The 24,297-nt window shown below is 34.2% G+C and overlaps 1 non-coding gene across 1 annotated transcript; it reads left to right on the forward strand.

Moving 5' to 3' along the window:
- The first annotated feature begins 23,367 nt into the window (after positions 1 to 23,367).
- LOC121205293 (small nucleolar RNA R71) lies at positions 23,368 to 23,474 on the forward strand. The gene has a single exon (XR_005900377.1). It is a non-coding gene; the product is annotated as a small nucleolar RNA R71 (small nucleolar RNA).
- Positions 23,475 to 24,297: the final 823 nt, after the last annotated feature.

Below are 24,297 nucleotides of genomic sequence, written 5' to 3' on the forward strand. Positions count from 1 at the left end.
TGATGGTAATCGAGCCTAATCGTCGTATACTTTATTCTTCCCTCAATCAAGACCTGGTTCATGTTTTCCTTAATCTATAATGCCAAATTTAACTTGTTTATTAATCACATTAGGCAAACAGATCCATAATTTATTCTTTGGAAATTTACCTTTTTACCCCTATCTTTCCATTTATTTATGATTTAGTCCCTAGGCTCGTAAAATGAAATGCATGCGTTTTCTTGGTTATCCAAGCCTAGCCAAACCTTTACTATATTCATATCAGCCCATACTTTCCTTTATTCACATTATTACTACTCACTTTTACACTTTTACACTTTTACAAACAAGTCCCCTTTTTAGATGTTTTCATTAAAAATCACCTAGTAAAAGATGTTTATCATGCATCAAACATTCATATTCCTCTATTAATCAACAAAATACATGCATGTTACACATGGTTCAAATTTCATACATGAAACCTAGCTCAAAATATAACTAGAAATGGGTAGAGCATGCTTCAAAGACTCCAAAAATACAAAGAACATTAAAAATGAGGCTAGAGAGCACTTACAATCAAGCTTGGAAATGTTGAACAAAACCCTCGCTATGGCTATTGAGAAATTAGGCTAGCACTTGAAGAAGATAGACACATTTTTCTTTGATTTTCCCTTTTTATTCTTTTAGTTACCAAATTACCTAAATGCCCTTAGGGTTTTTCTTTCAAATTTTTCCTATGCATGCCCATTTTTGTCCAAAATTATAGAAATTGGTCAAATTGATAATTAGGACCCTCTAATTCATAATCTAAAGCAATTTCATGCTTAAATATTCTAGAATGCAAGTTTTGCATCTTATTCAATTTGGTCCCTAAAGTTCAATTAGACATTTTATGCATAGAATTTCTTCATGAAACTTTCACATAAGTATGCATTCATATCATAGACCTCATGAGAATCATATAATAATTATTTCTATCTTGAATTTCTAGTCTTGAAACCATTGTTCTGCTAGGCCCTAATTCGGGATGTTACAGGTCTTGTGAAAGGTATAAGTTATGTGGTAGTTTATCTACGATTATGTGGTCGTTATCGACAATTATTTGGTGGCTTGTCCACAATGTGTAATGTGGCCATTAATTGGCATTTATGTGGTGACTTGTCCACGAATAGTGTGTTATTGGATGTATGAGTTTTGGGAAACTCAATATTGGTGTGTAGAGGAGATGGGTAGGAAATTCTTCAAAATGTGCATTGTTACAAAAGCATGTCTCAACATTTATGTATGAGTAGTATTGATGGTATGAGATTTTAATAAAAATGGTATATATTTTGATTTGGCTGTGCTTATTCGATATGTTGAAAACCATGTTATATTATATATACTTTATGTTTTGATCTCACATTAAGCCTTTTAAAGCACACCCATATTACTCATGTGTCTCAAGTAATCCTATGAACTAGGACTTGGATGTGTATTCTCAATGATGCGCTCGAAAATAAATCTTTAATAAAATATTGGACTTAATACCTTCGTATGGATTTATATGGACTTTGATTTGGGTTTGTTTTTATAACTTTTCGAGACTTTATTTTAATTGTTGATTGTGACATGGAGATTTCTTTTTAAAGTTTTAGAACTATTGCATGGATTGTTTATGTTGGAACTACCGCTTCAAATGATCATTAAATGATTTTAAGAAATATTATCCATTGTAAATATATTTTTGAAACTAAATTATAATACAAGTATTTTTTTATAAAAAGGATTAAATAATTTTTTTAAAAGAACATAATATTTTCTAAATGACATGTTTTCAAGAACAAATAGATTTTCTTATGAATGACATTTTCACCATTCCTTATGGTTCATGTAATTGTTCATATTGGGTCGTAACGTCTAGGCCCAATTTGAGGGGTTACAGAGAAGCCTATCTACTTGAAGCTTTGGTGGCCAAAAGAAACACTCTAGTAAAACTAGAATTATCAAGGTAATTAATGCAAATCCTAAGGGATAAAGATGTATAGTGTTTAAATCCCTTAGGACTATCATTTTGTAGATAGGGACAAATCTTAACCATCGATGTAACTCAATCTGTATTGTTGGATTTGGGATAGCTCAACTATAAATAGAGATCTTCTCCCTCATTTGTATTCACTCATTTGTAAACCTTCAAAGTAATAAAATACTTTTCAGAGCATTTACTCAAACACTTGGTGTGAGCTATTTTTCTGTGACCTTTTTTTTTGTTCATAGCTTCATTTGTCTTTGAATTTTCTTCCACTTTTCTTTGAGGCCTTAGAGAATTTCTATCAATAATTCTCATCTTTTGAGTGTTAGGCTAACTTAAGCGGATTTGAACCTAAGAGATCACCTAAGATCGCGTGGTTTACCAGACTAAAGTACTAGCCCCATGATAGTTTATATCCAAACCAATGTTCTGACCGCCTATAAACGAGCTTTCATTTATAGTAAAATATGGTACCAAAAAAATATAAGAATTGAGAATGGCAGTGTCCGCAAGTATTTCGAGGATCGTACCCAAGGGAGGACAGAATAAATTATGAAAACATTTTTTACAATAAAAAGTCTAAATAGTACTAACTAATTCCTATATTGCGATAAACCCTAAAATAAGTTGATGAGATAAAAATAAATAAATAAATGAATTAAACTAATAAACCAATCATGAAGATTAACTCACTTTAGGGTTTGTAACTAACTTCAGATTAGGGTGGATTAACTATCGATAAACCAATTATTACCTTCTGGCCTCTAATTGACTAATCAATTGGTTGATACTCATTTCTCTTGACCTCATTTTCTTAACCAAGATAAACTATGATTTATTCTGTTTGACTTATCTCCCGACCTCATCTAGCCTATGATAACGTCCAGGATTTGTCAATCCTAGTGGTTTAAGCACGTGTAATTCATACCAACTAATCCCTTTCAAGAAACCCTAAATCTTTCGTTAATCACATCCCCATCCAATAATTTGTCTTCCCTAAGGGATTTAACCACTCATGTTATTCATAATGTAAATCTCAATTGAAGAAATCATGTGAAGAACACGATCGGTTTGAAAGAGAAAAGAGATTTGAATAATCGTGGATTGAATCTCGAATGGGGAATAAAGTAGTAGATTGCTTGTTTGGAATAAATAATTAAATTGAATGAAAAAAAATTGAAATACTTTAATTAAATAAATAAAATCTTGAATCAAAATTGATTTCAATAGGAAAACAAAAGAGTGTTGAAAAGCTAAAAGAAAAATAATTTAGTCCTACTCCTAAACCACTAGGGTTTTTTAAGGCTTTTAGGATGACTTAGTTATATCAAACCACTAATGTCTTATTTATATAAGTATTGGTAGCCCAAATTAGGTTTTTGGCATGTCCTAGGTTTTCATATAAAGTTGATTGTGCAGATGAAAATAAACCCGGATTACTAGGGTAGGAAGTCGATCTATGTCGCACCATGAAATTGGGCCTTGTGTTGTTTGTTTTCTGCTTTGATGTCCTGGAAAGCTTGTGCATCACTCGTCCCTTGCTTCCATGTCAATTGGACCTTTATGTCTTCATCTTACACACTCAATTGAACATATTAGCATGACCTAAGGCCCGTGTCGGCCTATTAGGTCACAACATGTAACACTCTTAACCTGTATCCTTTGCCAGAATAAGGTTATGAGGTATTACTTGACTTAACAAAACTTCTATAAGGTCAAAGATACTTACCAGACAAAAATTATCAACAATGCAAACCTGTCTCATTGATTTTCCATAAGAGCTTTTATAAAATTTCTAAAATGACTCACTATCAAAACATAGCCGAATATTTAATAACAAATTAACTACTATCAAGTTATAACTAAAACATTTCAACACATTAGTTCAATTATAAGGTTTCACTAAACCAAATGAGCAAGCCATCTTCGCATGACTATAATGTATACAAAGTCGAAATATCATTCTACCTATAGTCTATCCTATACATGCCTTAAACCATGATGATATATAATCTTCTCAACTCACATAATGACTCGATAGTGTGATGATATCTCCGGCTCTTCCAACTCGAACTAAAGTATAAACCTATAAGAAATAGAAAAGAGAACACGGAGTAAGCTTCAACGCTTAGTAAGTTTTAAGCAATGCAAACAATTAATTTACTTATAGATCAATTATTTCAAATTATCAAGAAATCATTCCTAGATAATTACCATCTTGGCCAAGTATCCATGAACATAATGCATATTTAGCAAATTCACCTCACTTGAATCTGAACTCAATTAAAACCAAATATTGAAATCACAAATATGATCACAAGAACTCGAAAAGCATCTCATTAACTAGTTTTAACCATGTTTGCAACAAAATCACAAATTCACTACAAGCTATCTTCCTGAGCAACAGTCACTAAATTATTTATAACTAAAGCTAAGGAACTCCAATTCAAGTTCCGTTAATTTTACCTAAAAATAGACTCATATATCTTCCATCCATAAAATTTTCAGAATTTTTGGTTTGACCAATCAATACCAGACTTTTATTGAAGTTTCCACTGTTTCACTGTTTGACTATTCTGACCACTCTTCACTACGAATCAATTTTCTCATTATGCAGAATTCAAAATATGTTATTGTTTATTTCATTTGAAACTAGACTCATTAAGGAGTCTAAATATATAAATGTTATCTTATAATCATCATGGTACAGTTTACAAGGATTTTATAAAAATAGAATAGGGGATTTCAAAGTCATTTTGACTGTATCTCACGCCACTTCAAATATCTCATTATCTATAATTCTTTTGCTTATACAGTTTCTTTTATAAGAAACTAGACTCATTAAGCTTTAATTACATAATTTATTCAGCTTCTAATTCAATTTTCACAATTTATGGTGATTTTCCTAAATCACGCTACTGCTGCTGTCCCAAGCAGATTTATTACAAATTTGCTCTTTCACACATTCCTTGCATTCAAATTATCTAAACATGTATATCATGTCATTCAAGATCGAACTCATATAACATAGGCATTAAAATGATTCACTAACAGCTTTAGTTCAATTGAAACAAATAAAATTCAATATCATATTCACATTTAATTTTCCATGATCATAATCACCTAAAAATAAATCATATACTTCCACAAACCTTTCCACAAGGGCCAAGTGTTTATATTTGAATATAAACATAGAATCACTTCACATAACTTCACACATTTACCGAATATATCACGATCACATTTACAGTCATAACACTTATTCACAGATGCATCACTTTATATATTTATAATTTAATTCAAATCGAATCGCATACGAGTACATGATACGTACCTGGCCAACTTAATATGTAATGCACTTTCAATTTGTCAACTTAGTGTAGGATCTTGTAATTGTATACTTTTATCAAATTCTTCGGCACTTGGACGGCTAGGTATAAAACCCGAAATTTTATTACCAGCACAAAGCCTGCGGGACTTTAGCCCGGATTTATTTCCAGCACAAAGCCTGCGGGTCTTTAGCCCGGATACATTTCCAGCACGAAGCCTGCGAGTCTTTGGCCCGGATATATTTCCAGCACAAAGCCTGCGGGACTTTAGCCCGGATACATTTCCAGCACAAAGCCTGCGGGTCTTTAGCCCGGATACATTTCCAGCACGAAGCCTGCGGGTCTTTGGCCCGGATATATTTCCAGCACAAAGCTTGCGGGTCTTTAGCCCGGATATATTTCCATACACATTTCGTCTTCTTAAATTACTTATGATAGAAACTAGAAATCCATTTCAGTCCCTGCTTCGATCATATTCTTTAAATCATTTCGTACACACAGTGCCTTACACCCGATCTCGCACACATAGTGCTCGGTTAATAATGTCGCACACATAGTGCATATATTCATTCACACACACCATGCTGCCCTTTTCATTCGTGCATATACATACCCATAGTATATTTATTCAATACCATCAGCTCAATAATACATTATCAATTCAACATTATTTCACATATAAAAATTCACAATTCAGAAGTTATGTGTAATCTAGACATACATAGTAATCTAAGCGTTAATTACCTAGAACTTACCTTATTGTCAAACAAACAGCTCCGACTGGCTACTCAACGACCTTCGCTTTCTTCTTATCCGAACTTGATTCTCTTTGATTTTGAGCTTAATTTAAACAATTAAACAATTTCAATTATCTTATAAATTCATCATAACTCAATTTCTATTTATTTTAAACACATATAACATACGGACTTTCATCATTGATGAATTATACGCGTAACATGGCTGACTGCTCCTAGTTCTTACATTCGACCAGCTTGTTACAACATTTTCATATTAACAATTGAACATTCATCTAATTTTAGTCAAGCAAAATTTACTTTCTTTTACTACTATCACATACATGGCAACTCAATTCCTTTCATGTCAATTTACATTTAACTAAACAACGTTTTAATATTTAGTACATCTGGCAATGGCACAAACCGACTTATCTCCCCATTCCACTTCCCATACCTTAACCGAATACTCCCTAAAATATTTCAATTTTCCCAACTACATCCAAGAGCTTAAAATTTACTTAATTGAGTTTATCCAAGTCTATCTTATTATCTAGCTAAAACAATAATTAAGTTCATTTCAAGTCTTCCATGACCAAATGTACATATATATATATCTAACTCAATAACAACAAATTATTAGCCTCCCATTTCAAGTCTACATTCGGCATCCATAAAGCACTCTCTAGCAATTAAGTTAAAAGAAAAATTTAACATAACTTAACCTTACTCCATAATAGCCAAATTAGGATTTTTGTCCATTTTAACCATTTATAGAATTTTTACTTAGTTCATATTCATCTATAACCATTTCAAATCACATACTACAAAACATCATCAATTTGACATATAAGAACATAACCAAATGTTTCTTGCAACACAAACTCAAAAATTAACACATGGGTCATGTTATGAGCATCAAAACAAACTCAACTTCACAAAAAAATTCCAAAAGAATCACATGATATCATACCTTAATCTATAAATTCACATAGCCGAATGTCCTAGCTTCCATTTTTCTTTTCTTTTCCTTATGGTTTCGGCAAGATGAAAAAAAAGATGATGGAACTTTGTTTTTATCACCACTTACTAATATAAATTTATTATTTCAATATATAAAAATCATTTTATAATAAAATGTTTATTTATATCTTTATTATACATAATTGCCACCAATTAAAAATGAAGACAAGAGAACACATTATTACATGCGTGTGTTGGCCGGCCATTTACATTCAAAAATGGTCTATTTCACATGCAAGTCCCCCAAACTCCTAAACATAAAATATTTGGCCACTACACATTTGCCTATCCCATTTCCAAGGTTTCTTAAATAAGTCCTTTTTAACTAATTCCACATCCAAATACCAGAAATCAAAACACGATATTTTCACATATAATATTTCACATATAACAAACATAGAATATAACATTCAATTACTTTTTTTTGGTTCGGAAACCACTGTTCTGACTAGGGTCTAAACTAGGTTGTTACACAACACTTACAAAATGTGTTAAAAAACCCTTATTTTATTAATATTTTTTTAATGCCTAATTATCGAAAACATAATATAAAATCTGAAATTTCCTAGAAATAAGCTTATTAAGTGCAGAATCGACCCGAATTAATTACTACATTTGATGGCAGATCATGTTTGAATGTGCCGATTGAGATGATGAAAGGATGAGATGAATAGAATGTATAAATGGAAACCCGGAAACCCATGAGAGGTATAGGAAAAATATCAAATAGAGAGATGTGCTATCGACTTTGGAAAGCCGGGTGACCAATCTCGAGGAATTCACGGGTGGTGTGAATGAAACAATTGAGGTAGTTGAGGGACACACCGACGAGTTAGAATTGATGAGAGTGAAGCTCAGGGACTATGTGGTAGAGGCTCCTAGTTCCAGTCTGGATGTGATGAGAAAGACCCTCAATGTTACCATTGATGACCAAACTGAGAAGCTGGCAGAGAAGAATGATGCTCTCAAATACATGGTAATGACTTTGAAGGGGCAAGTGGTAGAGCTCAAGGGGAAGCTCATCATTTGTAAATTTTCTCTGGGTAATGAGATGTTGGATTTGAGACTGAAGCAACACATAATGGGTGTTCCCAAGTCAAAAGAGTTTAAGGGACCAGGTTTGCAAGAGACATGAAAAATTTTCTTTAGGGGATGAAACAATCTTCTGTACGATAGTGTAGTGAGTTGGTGCTCCAAATTTTTGACTTGAGTGAGAAAAAAGCTTTGTATTGGTCTGAAGATGGGTTGAAGACTTAGGGGAATCGATAGTTACGTTAACAAGGTATAACTAAGCTTACTATAGCCATGCCCAAGGCAGAATCTTTTATCAAGCTTAGCCCAAGGAAAGACAAGTTCATGTCTTTTAAAACTAAGGAGACGGGCCATAGTGGGGTGTTACCATGAGGAAGATGGAAATGGCAATGGTGGAAATGGTAAGAATAGTGGAAATACAAAACCACTTAATGGGAAGTGAAAGCCCAATAACAAATCGAAGGGGCTAATCAAATGCTTCCTTTGTGATGGTCCACATATGGTGAGGGTCTGTCCGAAAAAATTTGCGCTTTTTGCGATCGAAAGGGATGATGAGCCATATAGAGCATCAATGAGGCTCAATTTGATTGTGCATTCTATTGATGTCAATAAGGTCAAATAGTGTAACACCCTTAACCTGACTCGATTCACTGGGTCTAGATCTCAGGTGTTACCATACAGACACTTAGTCAAATTCACCAACCTGCATCAGACAACCTCATATTTAAAATACTTTTTATAATTACATTTAAAGACTAAAACTCAAGAAACAATTATGGTACTTAAACATAAAATATTAAATATTACAGTAAATCTGTCTTAAAACAACTATTTGATAGTTACAGATTAATTAGAGTAGAGTCCTACAATACGTCACCCCAACAACTCTGTATGTATAATAACCTGATCCGCCCCTTATTTGGTGTAGTATTGACTTTGTCCCTCTATGCGCAGTCTCTTAACATTAAAACCTAAAACGTAAACAACATAAATAAATACAAGAGTACTTAATGGGCTTTATTACTAAAATGTCTTTAAAAAGATACTTTATATTCTTAAAAGAACAATTTTGCATCAACCCTCTTTCTAAATCACTTATATCTGGAGAATACTACTATTACATATACACCAATTATATACTCTTCAAATACACATTAACTGAAGATTTCTTTAGGTATTTTTTAATTATCTCGTTCACATATGCACTTCTAAACATAAGATTTCTTCAGAATCCATCTGATACCACCCATTTTCTAATACTTGCTCTTAACTCAGAAGAGTTGTTCATTATCATTATTCACGAATGGACACATACACATGTGGCAAATACTTAAGTAGATCAGAGTACCACAAAACCATTAAGCAAATCAAACCTTGATTCAGTACCGTACAACCCATACTGATAATGTACTTCATAGATTAATCTGTTGACAATTAAATATTATTCTAGAACTCCACATGCTCAAAATAATTGATATTTAGTTTTCATAAGATTTCAAGTGAAGTCCTTATACAACTCAGATATGAAAGATACCAAATATCTTTGATTTAATTATATCATCATGGCAAACACCTTATTAACATCTAGATAGATAGTTCTTTTCAAGAGTACCCTTTAAACTTATTCATTTATTTCATAGATCTTACTCAGCTCTTAACCCTGAGCATATCAATACCTTATCTCAGCCAAACTTATCACAGAACTAAGATAATTTATCCATATCTTATCATAAAGACATATACAAATAGCTTACCAAATAGACTACGCCACAAGGGCTAAATAGAATACGCCATAAAGGCATCATACAAATCTTGTGTTTACTATCCCGACAAACTTCATAGAAGGTGCCATGGTTTCTACCTTATGGACTTATATAGAGTTTCATATATCGTGATTTGTCATTTTGATTCATACATTATAGACGACTGCACTATGAACATATATACAATCATATCATATTATGTCATGGGTCTTAACCACATTGTCTTACATTCATTCATGTATCGTGTTCTGTCAATCTAGTCTTCATCTTACTAGAGGCTACACCATGAAAGTTTCCAAATCATACCAAGCCACCATGGGCCTCTACCTCATGGTCTTATACTTGATTTCAAATTGTGATATGCCAGTCTAGTTAGCACTAAAACTGGATTACAAGAGGCTTTACAATGAAACTTTAGCTCAACATTCGCTTACCTAGATGGCGACCTCTTTACTAGCAAATACATCTCATATATCAGACCTTACTTATATGCCTATCAAGCATAATTCCTTCAACTAAACTTTATATATTTTATTACTACACTTCTATCATCTTTACTATACTCATACCTGACCAATTTCCATAAACATAATAACCCCATTTATGTATGTAAATAAATATACTTCTTTTTGAACAGTTCATATAAATGAGCCAGGATGAATACTCAACTTAATTTACCTACTACAGTTCTATTTTCCAAGTGTGACCCTTGTTTTCAAGTTTTGATATTAATAGCTCCATGAGGATACACTTAGGCTACTTCAAAAAGACCTGACTAGTGAGACTTTAATTTACCAGGAAACAATTTGAGCCTAGAGTTAAGTAACAACACCTTTTGTCTTGGTTCGAATTGCCGCAACATGAATATTTTATACAGTCAACGCTTGGTCTTTTTCTTGTATAGCTTAGCATTTTCATACCTGTGCTTGAAACTCCTCCATTTCATTCAATTCTAACAACCTTTTATGGTCAGCAGTGACCAAATTCATGTTCAGCTTCTTAATAGCCCAAAATGCTTTGTGCTCAAGTTCAACAAGAAGGAGGCATGGCTTCCCATAGATAAGCTTAAAAGGTTATATCCCAGTGGAGTTTTGTATGTGGTACGATACGCCTACAACGCTTCATCCAATCTAGTAGACCAGTTTTTACGAGTACGATTTATCACTTTTTCTAAAGTTTTTTATTTCACTGTTAGAAATTTTAGCTTGTCCATTTGTTCGAGGGTGATATGCTATGGCAATCTTATGTTTCACCCCATATCGCTGCAAAGCATTAGCTACCAACTTACAGTCAAAATGAGACCCCTCATCACTAAAAATGGCTCTAGGTGTACCAAATCTAGTAAAAATGTTCTTGTGCGAAAACTTCATTACTGACCTTACATCATTAGTAGGAGGGCAACAACCTCAACCCACTTAGAGACATAGTCTACTACTAACAATATGTACACCTTTCCCACTAACGGTGGAAATGGACTTGCAAAGTTTATTCCCTATATATTAAACAACTCAATATCCAATATACTTTGCAATGGCATTTCGTGTCTCCTAGACAGATTTCCTATTCTCTGACAACGGTCCTATGAATGATAGAATTTATGAGCATCCTTGAACATACTTGGCCAATAAAATCCTGATTGAAGTACTTTGGCAGAAGTCTTCATTCCTCCAAAATGTCCCCTGTGTGGAGCTGAATGACAATGCTGTAGAATGCTATGTATTTCATCATCAGGAACACATTTCCTAATTATTTGATCAGCACAATGTTTAAACAAGAACGGTTCATCCCCATAATAGTGTTTGGCATCATGAAGAAAATTTTGTCTTCTTTGACTGTTGAGATCAGGTGGAAACACATCACTCACTAAATAGTAAACTTTGTAGGCATACCAAGGTAATGTCGTGGCAATTAATAATTGTTCATCTGGAAATTCTTCTTTAATAAGTGTATCGTGGCTACCTTTACTTCCAGATTCTATCGTTGACAAGTGATCAACCACTTGATTCTCAGTCCCTTTCCAATCTCTTCAAACTCCTACAACAACAATATCCACCGAATCAACGTTGATTTAGCATCTTTTTTTTTCTCATTAGATACTTAGTGATCTGTGTAGATTATGACCTTTATACCCATTAGGTAATAACGAAATATTTCAAATGTGAACAACACAACCAATAACTCCTTTTCTGTGGTGGTGTAATTAAGATGTGCTTTTGATAAGGTTCTACTAGCATGGTAAATTGCCTATAGTATTTTGTCTTTCCTTTGCCCTAGGATGGATTCCATAGCATAATCATTAGCATCACACATGAGCTCAAAAGGCAGTGTCCACTCTAGAGCTACTACAATCAGTGCTGCTATAAGTTTTTTGTTTAATTGTTAAAAGGCTGCCAAACACTGTTCATCAAAATTGAAAGGTCTATTTTGCTCCAACAATGTGCACAAGGGTTTAGATATCTTTGAAAAATCCTTAATGAATCTTCTATAAAAACCCACATGACCTAAGAGACTTCTAATACTTTGACATTGTGGGAGGTGGCAGTTTTGCTATCACTTCAAATAAGATTTGTTTCTTCATGGCACAAAATCAATTTTAGATTTTTCAAACAATCTTCAAAATCATTCCCGAACGCAGAAAAATCACCCATAAAGAGTTCAAGAAAATTTTCCACCTTGCCGGAGAATATGGCCATCATACAACGTTGAAAAGTTGTCGGGGCATTACATAACTCAAATGGCATTTGTCTGAATGCGAAAGTACCATATAGACATGTGAAAGCTATCTTCTCTTGGTCATTGGAAGCTATGACAATCTGATTATATCCTGAATAACCATCCAAAAAAATATTAAAAATCTTTCCCAGCTAACCTATCCAATATCTAATCAATGAATGGTAAGGGAAAATGGTCTTTCCTCGTTTCCTTGTTAAGCTTGTATAATCGATACATACTATCCATCCCGTGATAGTGTGAGTTGGTATGAGCTTATTGTTGTCATTAGTTACCACTGTGACACCTCCTTTCTTGGGTACACATTGCACGGGACTCACCCATGAGCTGTCCAAAATAAGGTAAATAATGCTAGTGTCAAGCCACTTAATAATATCTTTCTTGACAAATTCTTTCATGATCAGATTCAGTCTTTATTGCTATTCAATGGAATTGCTAAGGCAATCCTCTAACAAAATCTTATGCATGTAGAATGCAGGGCTAGTTCCCTTTATGTCAGCTAGGGTCCATCCCAATGCCTTTTTAAATCATTGAAGAACTTCTAACAACCTTGCTTCTTGCTCAGGTATCAACTCCACATAAATTACTACCGACAAAGTACTATTGTCACCCAAATATGCATACTTCAAATGCCGTGGCAAAGGTTTTAACTCCAATGTAGGAAGTTTCTATATAGAAGGTTTAGGAGGATTGAAAGGTCGATTTGATAAATCCAAGGATTCAAACTTCTTCCCTGGTCTATCCACTATCTGCTTGGTTGCCATAAATTCACTGAATTCCTTAAGACTTACTTATCACTCTGCTCAAGTGAGTCTTCGTTACTGTCAGAATTGCCATGGCAATATCTTTTGAACTAATCCATTATTGTTTCTATTAACCCAATGACATGGCATTCATCATTAACATCTGCACATTCAAAGCATTAAACATGTTGAAGGTAACCTGCTAATCATTTACCATCATGGTATGCTAATAGCACTAGAAAGAATATAGGTTTTCCCTCTTACTTAATGGTTAAATTGTTCTCATTTAGTTATCCATAGCATACATTTTAGCATTTTCAGTTTAGTAAATTGCATTTTATAACTCAGTGAGTCCTAGCCTATTTTATCCTTAATTTTTCTATATTTTTGCATTAATGTCGTTGCATAAATGAATTCCAGATTGCGTCCAGAATTGTCGCTGCACCTGATAGCTATCCGGATAAGAATTAAAATTGTGTGAGTTGTTCAGTCTAGTATATACAAAGACAAAATCATTTTGAGGAAAGGACACTTGTATTGTTGGAGGAGGACATAAAGGGTGGACATGAGAAAAAAAATGAAGTTTTTTTTTCTTTTTTTCGGAACATCATCTTTATCATCCAATCTTGAAGCTTGCCGCCATGGCAGCTTAAGCCTCTCACGGGTGAGTTAACATGAAAACCAGATGCAGACTAGCTTCTGACAAGAAGACCTAAGTGCGAGACAAGATGGAATAGATAGATTCAGTCGAGTTGTCTAGGAATAGTATTCTCCACTCGATTCTTTCTTATTTCTTTATGAATGCTAGTGATTATTCTATGGTTTTTGTTTGTATGGAAGTACACATGAATTCTTGATTAAATTGTATCTTATTCAACCTTGCTTTTATTGTTTAATCTTGGGGTTTGAATTTTTTTTTACACAGAAGTGTTATTGTAGTCATTGACACTGGAAAGTGTAGTGATAGTTTAAGCCAAGAAGCATTACAATGGAAGTTGAGTGAGGATTAGAGGAATTTAGTCCACTTGTTCTTAATACTGCCATATTGCCATTATCAGAAGGTGAGGCTAGTATGCACGATTAAGTCTCAGATTAAATAGAGGAATGACGTTGAGTAAGATATACATTGAACTTTATTGCTTCAACAATCACCTATCTTTTTATACCTTGTGAGCACTTAGTATTCTGCTGAAGATTCATGTTGGGGATCCCAGTTTGTCATTATCGTATTTTATTTTATTGTTTTCAAGTTATTACATCGACATTAATAGACAAAATACTACCATCCCCGTGGGATCGATATCTGATAGACTCACATCTGTCTACCATACTTGCATCGACAGTGTACGCTTGTACATTATTGTAGTGATGTTAAACAGCTGATCAAGTTTTTGGCATCATTGTTGGGGGTGGCATTTGTTTGATGTTTATTTTTTGTTTTTTTTTGTGTGTGTTTTTGCACTTTGTTTTCCTTATATAATATTTAGTATTCACTAACTAGTTTTTCTTTGTTGCCAATTCTTTAACTTCAATTTAGGTGTTTTATGACCTGAAGCAAATCAAATTTTCTTGCTAATTTTGATCCAAAAATTGAAAAGACTGTTCAAAGTAGACTTCGAGAACAAAGAAATATGGCTCTACCAGGGAACAATACAGACCAAGGAACAATGCAGCCATATCTCCAATGCAACAGTAAAATGTTAATAACCCATTGTTGCCACAAGATGCTCGCATACAAAATAGGACTATACGAGATTTTGTAGTACCTGTTTTGGATGATTTACAACCAGGAGTTGCTAGGCCAACAGTCCAAGCTGGGAAGTTTTAACTCAAGCCAGTAATGTTTCAAATGTTGAATTCTAATAGACAATTGCTAGACTGCCACATGAAGATGCGAGAGAACATCTTAAATCCTTTTTATTAGTCTGTGCTTCCTTTAGTCAACTAGGCATTCCTAATGATGCCTTGAAGATGCAATTATTTCCTTATTCACTACAAGAAAGAGCAGGTACTTTGTTTTTTGGGCTACCTGCCGGATCAATTACTTCTTGGGATGTACTAGCAACACAGTTTGTTTTGCGATTTAACCCGCCAACAATGAATGCTCGTCTTCGAAATGACATTACTGCTTATCATCAGTTGGATGATGAAAATCCTCACACCACATGGAAACGTTATAAATCTTTACTTCGATGCTGTCCCATGCACGACATTCAACCAGAAACAAAAATTGAGATTTTTTATAATGGGCTGAATTCACATACAAGGAATCTTGTCGACGCATTAGCAAATGCACCTTTGCTAGATTGTACTTATAATGATTTTGTGAGAATTCTTGAGATGATTACTCAGAATGATTATCAATAGCCTATATCTAAAGCTACACAAGTAAAAACTACTCCAGGAATTATTGAATTGGATGCAATAACTGCACTAAGTCATCTAGTTTCTTCTCTCACAAACATGTTTAAAAATATGCAAGGGACTAGTGGAGTTGCACCTATACAAGTCACTTAGCAAGTTGACGTTCCTACTTTTTGTTGTGAGATATGTAGTGACAACCATAGCTATGAAGATTGACCACAACATGCAGAGAATGCCTGTTATATTATTAACATCTACAACAATTCTTATGGCAATTCTTACAACAACTCTGCATACAACCAACAGTTTTGAGGAACTTAGAATGGTGGACAAAATGCTGTGACATTCATATATTGGAATACATCTACTCAGGGCAATTATAATCCCAGACGAGGGAATTACAATCAACAACAACAGAACTACAATCAACACACTCAGATGGATCCACAACAAGGCCAGACACATCCACACCAAAATTTGATGTAGCCACAACACTCTTCAATACCAAATCAGCATGTTCAAGGACATCGATAGCAATCGTACACACAAGCTTCTACTTTTGACCCGTTAGCAACTCTTGAGGCGTTAATACGAAAGCATATTACTCGCACGGAAGCTATTGTAGAAGGGAATTCATCTTCCATTCGAGCATTGGAGGCACAATTAGGACAACTTACTTCAAATCTGAATACTTGACCACTAGGCTCATTACCTAGTGACATAGAAAATTATAGTCCGAGAGGGAAAGAAAATTGTAAGGCTATCACTCTTAGGAGTGGTAAACAAACTAGCAAATCATTTATTGAGTCTACTATAGCACCTCAAGATATGGATGGAGTGATAACTGGTGAGAAGGTTGAATATGAAGGGTTTGTCAATGCAACAGACAAATAAGTTCCATGAATTGTCACTCATATGCCTAATGTCCGACCTTCGAACCTGCCACTGTAATCAAAGATGTCAGCGCAAGTAGAGATTTCTCTACCTTTACCCTTCCCACAAATATTCAGGAAGAATGAGCATGACAAGTGGCATCAGCAGTTGTAGGACACACTAAAGCAACTACAGATCAACATTCCTTTAGAAGATGCTCTGGCATAAATTCCAAGTTATGGGAAATTTATGAAAGACCTCTTGTCTAAGAAGAAGAAGCTCACCAATATTGAAACTATTGCACTTACAGAAGGCTGTAGTGTTGTTTTGACAAATAAGTTGCCCCCTAAATTGAAAGATCCTGGGAGCTTTACCATCCCATGTTTAATTGGCAATCATTATTTGGGTAAGGCTTTATACGACTTGGGAGCTAGCATTAACCTAATGCCACTATCTACTTTCAGAAAGTTGGGAATTGGTCACATGAAATCTATTGCAGTGACATTACAACTAGCTAATCTATCCTTGGCCCAACCTAAAGGGCAAATAAAATACATCGTAGTTTGTGTGGATAAATTTGTTTTTCGGTTGATTTTTTCATACATGACTGCAATCAGACAAGGAGGTTCCCATAATAATGGGACAACCCTTTCTAGCCACTGGTCAAACTCTTATTGATGTTTACAAAGGTGAACTAACCATGCAACTTAATGATGAGCAAGTCACCTTCAATGTTTTTGAATCTATTCAATGCAAGGACAAAGAAGTATGTCATACTGTTGATGTGCTAGATGATCTAATTAAGGAGGAGTTCAATGACCAAAGCACAGTACTTTCTGAAAAGTTTGCAATGACTTCTGATGCCAAATCCTCTAATTGTAAATAGAACTTAGGGTTTGAAGCATGATGTTAGCATTCCTGAAGTTGCAAACTTATTCGTTCAAGCTTATGAATTAGTGATGCAATATTATTTCATCTGAATGTGATTCATCCATTGAGAATTTAGAGGGTTCAAGTTGCTAGAACAATTATTTGCCTTAGTAAAATTTTTGTAGCCTTGCTAGTTTCTGTTTTACTTGACAACAGGTTAAAACTCAAGTTTGGGGGTCTGATAGCACTAGAAAGAACATAGGTTTTCCCCTTACTTATAGGTTAAAATTTTCCCATTTAGTTATCCTTAGCGTACATTTTAGCATTTTCTGTTTAGTAAATTGCATTTTATAACTAAGTGAATCCTAGCCTATGTTATCCTTAATTTTGCTATCTTTTCGCATTAGTATCACTGCATAAGTGAATTCTAGATTGCATCCAAAATTGTCGCTACACCAACAGCTATCTGGATAAGAATTAAAATTGTGTGAGCTGTCCAGTCTGGTATAACCAACCTGTACGTACAAGGACAGAATAATTTTGAGGAAATGACATTTGTACTATTGGAGGAGGACATATGATGTGGACGTGAGAGAGAAAAAGGGATTTTTTTTCTTCTTTTTGGATCATTATCTTCATCATCCGATTTTGAAGCTTGCGGCCATGGCATCTTAAGCCTGTCACTGGTGAGCCACATGAAAACCAGATGCAGACTAGCTTCTAACAAGAAGACCTAAGTGCAAGACAAGAGGGAATAGAGAGATTCAGTCAGTTGTCTAGGAATAGTATTCTCCACTCGATTCTTTCTTATTTCTTTATGAATGCTAGTGATTATTTTCAATTTTTTGTTTGTATGGAAGTACACATGAATTATTGATTAAATGTTGTCTTATTCAATCTTGCTTTTATTGTTTAATCTTGGGGTTTGAATTTTTTAACATGGAAGTGTTATTGCAGTTACTGACACTGGAAAGTGTAGTGACAGTTTGAACCAAGAAGCATTACAACGGAAGTTGAGTGAGGATTAGAGGAATTTATTCCACTTGTTCTTAACAGTACCGTAGTGCCATCATCGGAAAGTGAGGTTAATATGCATGATTAAGTCTCAGATTAAATAGAAGAGTGACACTGAGTAATATATACATTGAACTTTATTGCTTTGACAATCACTTATCGTTTTATACCTTGTGAGCACTTAGTATTCTGCTGAAGATTCATGTTGGGGATCCCAGTTTATCATTATCATATTTTATTTTATTTCTTTCAAGTTATTGAACCGACAACTATTTTCACAATTTATCTCGTTTCCATCTATTTGTTGCACCGGCATTCATAGACAAAAGACTACCATCCTTGTGGGATCGATATCTGATAGACTCACATTTGTGTACTATACTTGTATCGATAGTGCACGCTTGCACATTATTACTGTGACATTAACTAGTCGATCATCAGCTCACTTTTCTGTACATCAATTAAAGTCCTACCTGTAGCAAGAAAAGGTCTTCCCAGAATAATTGACACATCTTGGTCAACTTCACACTCTAAAATAAGGAAATCCGCAGGAAAGATAAATTTATCTACTCTTACCAGTACATCTTCAATTTTACCTTCCAAATGCTTGTAGGATTGATCAACCAGTTACAAAGTAATCATAGTAGGTTTTACTTTTCCAATTCCTAGCTTCTTAAAAATAGACATAGGTTTTAGATTTATACTCACTCCTAGATCACATAACGCCTTACCAACATAATGATTTCCAATAAAACATGGGATAGTGAAACTCCCCTGGTCCTTGAACTTTGGACGTAATTTATTCCTCAATATTGTTGTACAACCTTCAGTAAGAGCGACAGTCTCAAATTCTCCCAATCTTCACTTCTTTGACAATATATCTTTCAAAAATTTCACGTAGTTGGGCATTTTATCCAAAGCTTCAACCAATGGTACGTTGAAATAGAGTTGGTTCAAAACCTCCAAAAATATTTTAAACTGAATATCTTGCTTGGATTTATGAAATCATTGAAGAAAAGGTAAAGGTGGTTTCCCTTCAGGTTGCTAACATTGTGTTGCTGTGGCATTCCTGTTGACAACATTATTCGATTCTACCACAGCATTTTGTTGCTTACCCTTTTTAGGTTCAGTTTGTGTTTCAGATGACACTAAGGTCTTCACATGGTTGTTATTCGAGTTATCCTCTCTTTCCATGGCATCTTGAGCAACATCATTCAGCTGAGTTTCGCTTTTAAGAGTGATGGCCTTGCACTACTCCTTCCCTTGTGTTCTTAAATTCTCGGTATCACTCGATAATGCCCACTGTAGTCTTGAATTTAAAGCATTTGCTATTTTTCCCACTTGATTCTCAAGAGCTCAGAGAGATGCAGCCTGACTCTGTATTACAACATCATTCTTGGTTATGTATTCTTTCAACAAAGCTTCAATAGATGATGGTGAAGAAACTAATGCCTGACCTTACTGGACATTTTGCCTCGGCATAGGTTGATTATAACTAGGTGGCGCATTAATGGCATTCTATCTTGTCCTATTCCTAAAATTCCTTGTACCTTGATTATTCCAACTAAAGTTTGGATGCTGCTTCCATCTAGGATTATATGTGTTGGAATAGGGGTTGTAACACCCCTAACCCGTACCTATCGCTGGGCTAGGGTTAAAGGCGTTACCAGACATATTAGAACATTTAGCATTCATTTTAAAAAAAATCATAGCATCAAAGGTCAAATATCAATAAAAAGTTCCTTTCATAGGTCATTGAGACCTTAAACATGTTTTAGAAAAGGATCGGGACCAAACTGAACACATACAAAATTTTTCAAAAATTAAACATTTTTTAAAGTTACAGAGGTCACACGCCCGTGAGAACAAGCCGTGTGCCTCACATGGCATTAGACACGCCTATGTGTCTAGACCATCTCAAATCAGGGCATACATACTGACTTAATCACACGGCCATAAGACATGCCCGAATGCCTTTCCCATGGTCGAAATTGATTTGGGTCACACGGCCAACCACATGCCCGTGTACCTTGGCCGTGTTCAAGGCTGACCTAAAATCGTAGGGTACCACAAGGGACACACGACCGTGCAACATGACCGTGTGTTGCACACGGCTGAGACACACGCCTGTATCTCTGCCCATGTGGACAAAAATTAGGCCATTTGAAAAGCCAATTTGCCACCTAATTTGGGTCAATCCTACAAGCATCAAACCAAGCACATTTGCAATAAAATTTCATCCAATTTCAATACCAATACATACATCATTCATGCTATTACATTATCACTCAATTCACTAACCAAATCATACCAAATCTAAGCCAAAATCATACCAAAGCATATGTTTCAGTACTTCAAATTACATCATTCAATCTCATGACCAAAACTTACCACTTTCTCAAATAAACATATACCATTACTTACCAAAATGACCAATTTTTATAGCCATTCAAAACACATCATATTAATCATATTGCATCACATATTTCATACCAAGAACTCATTCATATACACAACCATGATCAAGCAAAATCACATGGCTAGATATATATACATTACAAAACATAACCAAAATCCTCTAGCCTATACATGCCATACTTCAATATATACATTTTCAAAAGGTAACAAAATAGAGTTCGATAGTGTGGTGATGATCCTTGATTATCCCCGAGCTCCCAGTAGCTTTGATATCTATAAAACAATGCAAACACACACAAAGTAAGCTTTCAGAAGCTTAGTAAGCCATATAAAAATAAACTTAACATTCAAAGCATGAAAGCATCATCAAATTACATATAATCCATTGCCAATTACTATCTCAAACCTCAATGTCCATATACATTTCACATATTCCAAATTCTTTAACACATATAACATATTTTCTCATGCTTTCATCACATATCAACATTTGTTCACTAAAATACATATACTTACCTTTCATCATCAAATATGATACTCAATTCAAACGTACCTGAATCGGATACATGTCCACATAATAATTCATTTACTCGGAATTCCCGTTGAATCGTTTGGAATCATAACAATATGCAAATAACTGGAAAAGCTTGTACAATGCCTATGTCCCAGACGTGGTCTTACATGTAATCAAATATCGATGCCAAGGTCTTACATGAAATCAAATACGACGCCAACGTCTCAGACGTGGTCTTACACGTAAATCATAAGTCGATGCCAACATCCCAGACGTGGTCTTACATGTAAATCATAAGTCGATTCCAACGTCCCAGACGTGGTCTTACACGATAACACATATCGGATCCTATGTCATGACATATGTATCCTAACTATTCCTAAGGTTCATACGGGGCTTTACAGACGTCGGAACTTGTCGATACTTTGTCGGATATCTCATAATCAATACACATAACCATTCATCATTATTCTATAGCATATAAAGATAAATAAACCATCTCAAACACATTTATTTGTATATTGACTTACCTCGTACGACTTCGAATGAACATAATTGACTACTTGACGACTTTCGACTTTTCCCGATCTAATTATATTTTTTTTTGTTTTTGATCTATATAAATTCAAATTTAACTCTTTTATTCATCAAATCATTCAAATCAATAAACAAACACACATTTACGGCATTTTACAAATTAGCCCTCGTATTTTTCATATTTTGACAATTTAGTCCTTAATTCACAAAATTGCAAAATACACAAAATTTCTTTGCACACATACCTAGCCGAATTCTCATAGTGTTCATAGAAGGCCATATGTTTCATTTTTCACATTTTAGTCCCTCAAAATCTCCTTTTTACAATTTAGTCCAAATTACTCAAATTCATCAAAAATTCAAAGACAAAACTAAGTAATCTAACACATATCTTCAATTTACTAACATCAAACTTCATAAAGCTCATAGTTTCATCAATGAAATAACTCAAAATCATCAAAACAATCAAAAATTGAGACATGGGCTTGATAGTATACAAAGCAACGATAAAAAAAACGTAGAAATTATCGAAAACGGATCAAAACACATACCTCAATCAAGAAAAACCTTAGCTGAAACCTAAACTCTTTTTCTTATTCTTTTACTTAGTATTTTCGACAACCATATATAAAAATGAACAAAAATATGACTTTTGTTTTAATTATAATTCATTTTGTAATCAAATACCATTTTTAACCTTAATAGTTAAACATATAATTCATATTCATTAAGGCCAGTTATGACCACTCATTCTTTCAATGGTTAAATAACAAGATAAGAACCTTTCATTTAAAAAGATATAGCAAATAGGCACTTTAAAAATTAGCAAGCCACTTTTACATTTTATGCAATTAGGTCCTTTTTATCAAATTAAGTACATAAACGATTAATTTTTCATACGAAACTTTCACACATACTAATTCACATATATTAAGCACAGAAAATAACATTAAAATATTTTTTAACTCAGATTTGTGGTCCCAAAACCACTATTCCAACTAGGGTCTAAACCGAACTGTTATAGGGGTTATTGTTCTCGTTGAAATTACCCATGTAGCACACAGATGCTAGATTTGATGGGAATTTATCAACCACATGGTCTTCACCATAATAAACACATGATAACTTGGCTGATTTTATCTCCTAGACTACAGTATGCCTTTTTATTGTTTTAATCATATTAGCCAAAGAAGACATATGGCCTGTCAACGAAGTGATTGCGTCCAGCTCCATAGTACCCATAGCTCTCTTGCTCGTCCCAACTCTTGTGCTAGGATATTGATAATCATTATTGGCAATCTTTTCCAAAATTTTATGTGCTTCATTATAATATTTATCCAACAAAGTACCATTGGCTGAAAGCATTAACTACCATCCTCATATATGCATTCAACCCATTATAAAATATCTCAATCTAAGTCCAGTGTTGAAACCTATTCATCAGACATTTCTGAATTAAATCTTTAAACTGTTCCCAAGCTTTATATAGTGTTTCATCCTCCAATTGTCGAAATTATGTGATGCCATTTCTAAGCCTGGCATTCATATTTAGGGGATTATACGTCGAAAAAACCTCTTGAAAAGATCCTTCCATGATGCCACTATTTCCGAGAGCAAAGCATTCAGCCATGCTCTCGCACAATCTCTTAAAGAATATGAGTCACAAAGCATCTTTAGGAAAAACCTTTTGTCTAAACGAGCCACAAAACTCTAGAAAAAGTCCTAAAAGCAGTCTTGGATCTTTAGTAGGTAGTCCACCAAATAGTCCTACTATTTGTAACATCTGAAACATTATTGGTTTCAGCTCGAATTGCTGAGCCTATATTTATGGTCGACTATCCCTGGATTAAGGACATCAAAAATTGGCACAACATGCTCTTGGATTGGTCTGTCCTAGTCATCTATCACCCCACGAATATGAGGATTAGCATCCTAACCATTCAAATTATCATTCATGTAACAACCTGAGTTTAGGGCTAGTCAGAACAGTGGTTTTGGGACCACGAATCTAACGTAAAAAAAATTTTTTATTATATTTTCATGGTCTACAGTTTTATGGACTGATTTCATGAAAATTCCATTCAAAAATTTTGACGTTTGGGCACTGAATTTAGTAAAAAAGTACTAAATTGTAAAAAGTGCAAAAGTTGAGTTCTACTTGTTAAAGGTGTCCAATTGCTATGAGATTTTAAATTATAGGTCCTTAGTTGGTATTAGACCATTGGATAAGTTAGTGGACAAAAATGGGCATGAATAGATGAAATTTCAAAGTTTTACATTAAGGGCATTTTAGTCAATTGGTAAATAAATGAATAAAAAGGGAAAATAAAGCCAAAATTTTTCTCCATCTTCTTCTCCAT

The sequence above is a fragment of the Gossypium hirsutum genome, chromosome A08, assembly GCF_007990345.1.
Source record: "Gossypium hirsutum isolate 1008001.06 chromosome A08, Gossypium_hirsutum_v2.1, whole genome shotgun sequence".
Classification (NCBI taxonomy): domain Eukaryota; kingdom Viridiplantae; phylum Streptophyta; class Magnoliopsida; order Malvales; family Malvaceae; genus Gossypium; species Gossypium hirsutum.